A 9,556-nucleotide genomic window follows, 5' to 3' on the forward strand; every position below is an offset into this window, starting at 1 on the left:
TATCCCCTCCTGGAGGATGCTTAAAGCGACAGTGAGATACTGAACAATGGCCAGAAGCTCAGCAATTAGTAACATCTACCTTCACCCAAACCTGTCTTTGAGATCAGAAAAAGGACTGTGTTGCATAAATTTACCCCATTATAGCATATCATCATTAATTAAAGGAGGTCTGTGATGTAGGAGCGGAAAGTTTATGGGGGTAAAGGGGAAGTTTCAGGATATGCTTTCCCAAGTGGTATTCTTCTTAGCTAGATATCACACATACTGGACCTTGAATATTAGGAACTATGCAGTTGTCATCATTTCATTGGGTAGCGAAACAGTGATAAAGAAAAAGGAGCCCCTTTAGGTACTGAAAGGGCTTTTTATATTTTTTAGTTTCTTGGCCTCACTACTCTGTTACTAGTTGTGAGTGTAAGAAGTACTTTATGGACAGGGAGTTATACACTGGACATAAAGCAGAGACATTTGGTTTCCAGAAATGAGTTATTTTGTGCACCACTGGTGTAGCTTCTCCTTGGATGGATGTGGCTGGTTTTCATACCACTGCTCTGGACTTGAGGAGAAGGGATATGGAAATAATGATTGGGCCTGTAGTGAGAATGTAGCCAGGTTGTATTAACTGTGCCCTCTCTGAGGTGCTCAGGCAACTGAGAACAACACATTACTCCAAAAATGGAGTCTTTAATGTCTATGAGCAAAGCATAAATGAAAAGATGGCCTTTAACTGTACTGCAGTCACCAAAGGTCATGCAGATGTTGTGTCCTGGCATAATTCAAGAAAATTAATGCCACCTTATCATGAATTCATGCTCACTTGCATGCAGTCTATGAGAGATTACTGCTTAATCCCATCAAGGTAGATCTAAGATCAACCTCGCTGAAGCTGCTTTGGCTATATAACCCCCTCATCAGGAGGAAAGTCACTTTTGCACACATCACTCTGGGAATAAGACTGAAAAAAAAGTGGAAATGAGGCTTAAATCAAACCTGCAAACTCTGTCCCGGGGCTCCTTCAGTTCATTCAGTTAAAACACAGGTCCTCCACAGGCTTACAAGAGGTTTTCCCAAAACCAGGAATTAAACATTTCATGAAGATCAGAGATGAATATAGATTGAATATCAAACTTTTCTCCCTGGGTGCTGTATTGATGTTTCTACATCAATTCATTAAGACACCACCTTTCCAAAGCCCTTCCAGGTTAAGAGAATTGTTTAGACATTTGAAATAGAAATCTGGGATACAGAAATCTACAGTTAAACTTAAACTTGCAGAAAACACTAAATTCACAGAACTAAAAGGCCTCTTAGAAAAGTAAAACCTACAGAAAAAATTAAATGCTGTTTGAAGTAAACGAAGGCTGGGCAAACCTTTCAGGAGTGCTAGATGAACTGCCCCTGCTTGCTGTGCTTAGGACCAAGCACTTCTTTTAATTCCACGTGCAACTTGATTTATGGGAATACTCCCATTCACTTCATCATGATGATTCAAATCTATGAAACACTAAAACTGAGGTCATGGTCTTGCAGTGGTCTCTCCGCATGTGAGGGTCGATACACACAGTACAGAAGTTCCAGGAAATCCTGGGACTTTGGACAAGGCTCTGTGCTGATCAGCTGTGTGTGCTGTTGTGTAGCCCCTTCTTGGAAACTTAGAACGAACCCCACAGGGTGGCAAGACCACAGCTGGGGAAGGGTGTAGAAAAGGCAATATGGATCACAGGTTTGGCCACATTTGACCCTGCTTTTAACTTTGCAGTGGAGCTAATGACTGTCAGATTGGAACACTACTGTTAAAACCAACAGCAAAACTTAAAACTGGCTAGCTGGATATAAAACGTGGAATTTCTAGCTCTGCTTCCATTGTGGAGTCCAACATCATCATACACTGGCCCTGTTGCTATGAAGGACCATCCTACACCTTTTTTTGTAAAGCAAGCAGCATGTTTGCGAGCCCTTATCCAAACACTATGTGCCCGAGGGCTATTAAACACCCAAGGTGGAAAGGATGCTTACCTTCAACAAATGAATGTGACACTAAAATTCACTCAGGCTCCAAATTCCTGCGGATAGATGCAGTACACGAGAAGCCCTGCCATGCTCTGCCAAAGATGAACACCACGCTACCCAATTCTCCTCTCCCCTACATGACTTGCAGGGCAATGCAACCCCCTGGTGCCAATCCAGATTCACATGGCAAGAAAAGAGAAAGGGGTTTCTTGGGAAGCTGGAAGAAATAGGACCAGCAGGAGAGGTAGGATAGAGGTGAGCTCACTGCTCCCCCAGCTGTGCTCTTGTAGGCAAGAGAATGCATAAGCCATTATGGATTTTTATTTGGACTATATCATGCTAAATATCCCTCTGGTGGGAATGCCACGCAAGGATTTTGCCACTGGATAAAACTGGCGTGTCTCCTGTTCCTCAAATCAAGTTTTGAGAAAGTATTAAAATGCTAAGACAATTTAAGATTCCTTTTCCTTAAAAATTGCAGCCCTACCATGTCCTGTGAGATGTGCCTTATTGGGCAGTGTTGAGTCCACCTGATCACCATTCTTCACAAGATGTTTTAGGGACAAACATCATCAAACTCCCCATCCAGACACCCAAATTGCAGGGAGCTTTTAAACATATATTCTCTAATACAACCTAAGTGCAGCCCCAAGTAACACAAACCAGCTCTTCCCTTTCAGAGCACGCCTTTCCCCACACTCTGAATGTGGCTGTCCCAGTATCACCAGAAGTGTCCTCATCAGGAGATACAGACTGCCACCAAACACCATTGCCTGCCACTTGCCAGCCAGATATACACCTCCCCAAGTGGCTGGTGGCCTTTGGGCCCTCGCAAGGCACCCACAGCCCATCCCAGGTGACCATGCACCAGGTTAAGGTTGTTGCGAGGTCTGCTGCCAGTGATGGTGCTGCAAGACCTCCTCCACCAGCCACCTACCCACACTGCACTCCTGCAAATTAGAGGCAAAAAAATAAATGAAGTTTCCATCTCTGATATGTTTGGAGCAGTTCCTAAGTCCTCCTCACGCACAAGCTGAGGTGGGGAATGGGGCCAAGGCTATAATTGACATTGTGACATCTGTGGTGCTCCAGGAGGAAACCACTCATGGTGCATGTGCAAGGGTCTGAGCTGTGACTGCCCTGAGTTATCCATACTTGCTTCCATGGGAGACACCATAATTACACCACGATTGCTCAATCATGGTCATTATTTGAAAGGCAACATGCCTAACATGCTTCAACAGTAATTCTGCAGGGCCGGATGGGCTTGACTCGATTTGCTTCGGTGCTGCATATTCCCAGTTGCTCTGCAGGCACCATGTGCAGACATGGAAGCCAACACAGGCAGCAAGGCTGCCCACATCAAGACTGGCTCTCTGGAGAGACCCTTCTCAGCCTTCTGCAAACCCAGAGCAAGCCTAAATCAGTGGCAGAAAAAGCGGGTTCTGGTTTTGGCAGCTCAGTTAGACCACATGAGGACACAGCTGTGCTGACAGGGCAGGTCAAAGTAAATTCTTTGCACCAAATTTATGCCAAATGAAATGGAGAAGTGCTCAGGTGATCCACATAAAAAGAGCTGTTGAGACTGAAGTGCAGATATTTAAATGGTCCATTTCAACTAGACCAGCTTAATCATGCTTAATTATTGCTTTGCTTAATTATTACTCATGCTTAATTCTATTTAAGTTCTCACCCAATCTGTACATATCACTACTCCTGTATCTTAGGACAGTGACCAGATTGGAGATGGGAGACAGGCTTGGGCACCTGGGGCATCCCAAGATTTGAGATGGCAAAAGCTTGTGCTGTTCTGGTAACAGAGAGGATAGAATTGAAACTCACAGGGAAAAAAGGGAAGACGCAAGAGTTCCTTTTGTATTTGCCCCTGTTTGAGATTTGTTTTCATTCTGCACACAGTGGATAGATGTGCCATTTGCTTTGCTGAATTCTGCAATTGAAAATATTCACACTGGTAATGATTAAAGGTGAAAAGTGCCATGGGTCAGCAAAGTAGAACTAGAGTATGTTGGAAAACGGTCAGATTATTCTTACATGAGATAAAAGCTCCTTTTATATTTTCTTTGTATGGTATAACACTAATCAAGCCCTTTTCTAGACAACAGACGATAACTTCAGATATTGATGTGAGGTGAAAGGTTATATGAATGAATGACTTTCTGGTGTCCTGGCTAAACCAGAACATAAATATTTTTATTTAATCAGAAGTGCACTATTATTTTGCTATTATTTTTGCCACAATGCATAGCCCAAGGGCGGTTGAAAGACACTTCAGGGCCTTGGGATGGCTGGTAAGGGAATCTGGAGCACAGGTTATTTGTTCCTCTCTCCTTCCAGTTGCAGGCAGTGACATTAGAAGAAACAGACGGACACAGTCTATTAATACATGGCTCCGTGACTGGTGTCACCACCACAGCTTTGGGTTTTTCAATGCTGTAATGGTCTACATGGTACCAGGCCTGCTGGTGTCACATGAAATTCACCTTTCTCACAGGGGGGAAGAGGGTCTTTGCTCACGAGCTAGCGGGGTTCATTGAGAGAGCTTTAAACTAGACTTGAAGGGAGTGGGATAATATCAGGCTCGCCCATGACAAGTTGTGGGATGACACGCCAAGGTTAGAGGCGTCCTGGTTTCAGCTGAGAGGGTTGATTTTCTTCATAGTAGCTAATGTGGGGATATATTTTGGATTTGTGCTGGAGATAGCATTGATAATGTAGAGATGTTTTTGTTTTATGGACTTATTGTTGAGCAGTGTTTACACGGGGCCAAGGCCTTTTCTGCTTCTTGCACTGTCCTGCCAGCGGGATGGCTGGGGGTGCACAAGAAGTTCGGAGGAGACACAGACAGGACAGGTGACCCAAACTGACCAAAGGGATATTCCATACCATATGATGTCATCCTCAGTTTATAAGGAGCTTGGGGGAAGGAGGGGGGGGGGTGGCAGCATTCGGAGTGATGGCGTTTTTCTTCCCAAGTAACTGTTACGCATGATGGACCCCTGCTCTCCTGGAGATGGCTGAACACCTGCCTGCCCATGGGAAGTGGGGAATGAATTCCTTGCTTTGCTTTGCTTGTGTGTGCAGCTTTTGCTTTACCTATTAAACTGTCTTTATCTCAACCCACGAGTTTTCTCACTTTAACTTTTGCAATTCTCTCCCCCATCCTGATGTGGGGGAGTGAGCGAGCGGCTGCATGGTGCTCAGCTGCCAGCTGGGGTAAAACCACAACAGAGGCATGGGTTGCTAGTGAGAGCCCTCAGCCTGTTCTTCTGAGACATGTTGGCTACACTGCAGCACACTTGAAGTCTTACAGACATGAACCATGGGCTCCTGAGGTAATAAGAGACAATAGGGAAACATCAGTGAAATACCTCAAAGGAATTAAGGTGTGTTCCTTTAAGCAGGTGACATGGACGACAGTCCAGCTGAAGTGCCTCTACACCAATGCACGCAGCATGCACAACAAACAGAAGGAGTTGGAAGCCACCGTGCTGCTAGAAAGCTATGACCTAGTTGCCATTACTGAAAGTTGGTAGGATGAATCCCATGACTGCAGTGTGGCTATCGATGGCTACAGGCTGTTAAGAAGGGACAGGCAAGGAACGAGGGGTGGAAGGGTTGCCCTCAATGTCAAGAAATTGATAGATTGTGAAGACCTGTCTTTGAGAGGTGGGCCTGTGTGAATCTCATGAAGTTCAACAAGGCCAAGTGCAAGGTCCTGCACATGGGTCAGGGCAATCCCAAGCACAGCTACAGGCTGGGCGAGGAATGGATTGAGAGCAGCCCTGAGGAGAAGGACTTGGGGGTATTGACTGATGAGAAGCTCAACATGAGCCGGCAGTGTGCGCTTGCAGCCCAGAAAGCCAGCCATGTCCTGGGCTGCATCAAAAGATGTGTGACCAGCAGGTTGAGGGAGGTGATCCTGCCCCTCTACTCCACTCTTGTGAGACCCCACCTGGAGTACTGCAACCAGCTCTGGGGCCCCCAGTACAAGAAAGACATGGAATTGTTGGAGCAAGTCCAGAGGAGGCCACGAAGCTGATCAGAGGGCCCAAGCACCTCTCCTATGAGGACAGGCTGAGAGAGTTGGGGTTTTTCAGCCTGGAGAAGAGAAGGCTCCAGGGAGACCTTAGAGCAGCCTTCCAGTACCTGAAGGAGCCTACAGGAAAGCTGGAGAGGGACTGTTAACAAGGGCATGGAGTGATAGGACAAGGCGTAATGGCTTTAAACTAAAAGAGGGTAGATTTAGACTAGATATTAGGAAGAAATCCTTTACTGTGACAGTCATGGGATACTGGAACAGGTTGCCCAGAGAAGCTGTGGATGCCCCCTCCATGGATGTGTTGAAGGCCAGGTTGGATGGGGCTTTGGGCAACCTGGTCTAGTGGAGGGTGTCCCTGCCCATGGCAGGGGGGTTGGAACTAGTTGATCTTTAAGCTCCTTTCCAACCTAAAACATTCTATGATTCTATGATAATCAATGCCCCAACATCTTAGGCATCATATGCATTGAGTGTGATGAACTGGACAAAGAAGGAGAAGAAAGATGGAGAGGAAGAGAAAAAAGCTAATGAAGAGCTCAATGGATTGCAGTGGTCATATAACATGTCCTGCTACTGTAGTGCAAGCCTGTGGCCACTGTGCCTGTGCTGACTGTGCCCTGTGCTCTTGCCACGCTGTCTGGAAGGAACAAAGGCAACCTCAGAGACTTAAGAAAGCAAGGATTTTTCCTAGAAAAAAAAGCAACTTTGTGCTTTGCTCTCCTGTTTAAAGAAACTGGGGGTATTGCAATCTCTGTATATACAGAAGGGTGTAGAGGGCTGACGATGCAACATCTTGGAAGAGTTTTAATGCTACGTAGCAAAAGCCTATTTCATTTCTGACGCTGAACAGTGCTCATGGGTAAATGCAATCACCCAGCTATCCCCACTCAAAGGTGTGCTTTGAGTACCTCCCATTTGATAAAAGCTGTTTCCAGTTATCTCCCTTCTACTAAGCACCTGTGCATCCTCAGACATACATTTCCACATCTTTCAAGGTTGAGTTTCACTTCATGTCATTTTTTCCTCTATTTTCCTAACCTCCAAAACCACAGACCAAAACCACAAGGAGGCTCAGGCAATCTATATGGCTTAAAAAGTGGAGGAATGCTGACAGACCAGGACTGCCCATGGTGTCTCCTCTTACAGCTATTGATTGATTTGGGGTAAGAGAAGGGCTTTTTGCACTGTGCCTCTACCAAAAAAAAAAAAAAAAAAAAAAGGGTGAAAAGACACCACTGACAAAGTGCAGATTTGGCCAGGTTCTACTTCAGATGCTGAAGATGACTTTTTTCATCTTATATGGATGAAAGGAATGTTTTTACACACTGAGACCTCCCAATGAATGTTCTTTTCACTTCCAGAAGACCAGAAAAAGTAAGTCTGGACCACCAACTTCACATGAAAGAGAAGAGTCCAGCAGGTTGTTACCTATTTTTCTTCTATACCTGTGCCTGGTGTACATTTCTGTTGCCAGTTCAGAAGCCTTCAGCTCTTTCCTGCTCTCTGCCAGCTGTTTTCCAGCTCATTGCACCAACCAAAAGCATCTCCAGGCAGTGGTGAGCAGCCTCCGCAGCCCTCTGACCCTGCAGTTGCAATGCCCTGCAGTTCCTGTTAACATTTCTTTGCTGAATTTTCTCCCGGGCTTTCGCAGAGGATGAAATTACCTCTAAAGTGCTATTGCAGGTCTGGAATCTATGTGAATTTTTAACTCTGGTGGTTTTTATCTTTTCTTCAGCAAAAGACAAGGTCAAGCACTTTACTGAGTCCAAAATGACATCAAAGGAAAAGGGTGAGGAAGAAAAAAAAAAGCAAAGCCTCTGTATAAAGCATTTCAGAGTACTCATGCAGCATATTAGAGAGCAAAGGGAGCTTTCTGGCTCCTATCTGGCTGTTGTTGCAATTGTTAATGTGGTTTTGTTCCATTATTAATGACACCAGAAAGAGAAATCAGACCTTCCAAACAAATTTCAGAGACTCTCAGACGGCAAAGAGAAGGAAGGAAAAAAAAACCCCTTAAAATCATGGAAATAAGCAAAGGGAAGAGGAAGGGAAACTTAAAATACTGAGCATGCAGCAATAAAAAATCTGCAGATGTCTATAGCAGCGTAGAGATGGTGAACTGAATCTTTGGCAAAGCTTGTAAATCATTCCCAGAGCCCGCTAGTTTAAGGGTGCTTTGTAATTAAACAAGGAAAAACTGATTTCTTACAGCCTGGGCTATATTGCTTGATATATTCATCTTTCCTAGAACTGTTGCTTGACAAGCAGAGAAAAATAAAACCAGAAGAGCAGCATTAATGGATGAAATGTCTATAACCTGGAGCAGCGTATCGTTAGCCTCATCTGAATGTGGTTGGACAGGATTTCAATAAAAAGCTTTGTTAGGAAAATACATCGTGAATATGCCAAGGTAAGTAATCTCAGGATTAACACTCCAATCTGGCTTTCCTGTAAAGTTACCCTGAGTTAGCTACCAAATCAGCATCCTGCAGAAGAGCCGGGCAGGGCTCCTACCCAGCAGGAGCAGCTCCAGTGCTGAAGCCTTGCACTGATGCCCAAGCACCAAAGCCCAGAACCCACCACCAGCTTGTCTGCAGCATCCTCTTCAAACCTCATCCCAACAGCGGGAGAGATCTGCTGAAGCTCACCCCCCAGCATTTGGGGGCTGGGAGGCAGGCAGATGCGGGGGGACGCTGAGAGGCCCAGCATCAAGGTTCAATTTGGTTAGACTGGCTGCTAATCAGTAATACAGCTATCATCGGTACTCCCTGAAGTCAAGTGATTTGCTCTGCAGTTGCACCCCGTGATGCCCAATACCAGCCCCTATGGTGCTGCTCACCACGGCCACGCTCCTCTGCAGGCTGCTAGTAGGGAGCCTGCCCCGAAAATGCCCCCTGCCCTCCGCTGCTCGGCTGCCCAGCCAAAGGGCTCCCACCCTGCCCAAAGCGCTCAGCCACTGCTGCCTTTTCTGCTTTAGAGAAACCTCCTCCCTTGCAGAGGGGATGTTCGCAGCACAGCGGAAGAAAGCGTTGCTTGCAATGGGCTCTCAGGGAGAGAGGAACGAGTCGGCTTTCAGATAAATAGGGTTTATAAAACTCTGATTACATGCTTTCTTAATACTGGGCATTTTGTCATACGTATCACTGTGTTTCTTGAGGTGCAGTTTATATTTAAAAAAAAAACCAAAAAACCAACCAAAACCCAACCTTTAGACATTTTATAATTTTTCCCTTTAAAAAGAAGGAAGCTGAAAGCTCTTTGCTGTTAATTATTGATGCTGAAAACAAGCACTCATTTCTTATCCCGGGACTGAACATTTGACCTATACTGCAAAGCCAAAACTGCCAATATTTGGGAAGAACTCCTGACCTGGATTTCAATTTCATGACTAACATCTGTCTTTCCAATAGAGTGGATTAAATCAATGCAACCAGTGTGATACATTTTAAATTACTCAAAGTTCAATTCATTTTCTATGAGCGTATG

Source organism: Grus americana, chromosome 1, assembly GCF_028858705.1.
Source record: "Grus americana isolate bGruAme1 chromosome 1, bGruAme1.mat, whole genome shotgun sequence".
Lineage (NCBI taxonomy): Eukaryota > Metazoa > Chordata > Aves > Gruiformes > Gruidae > Grus > Grus americana.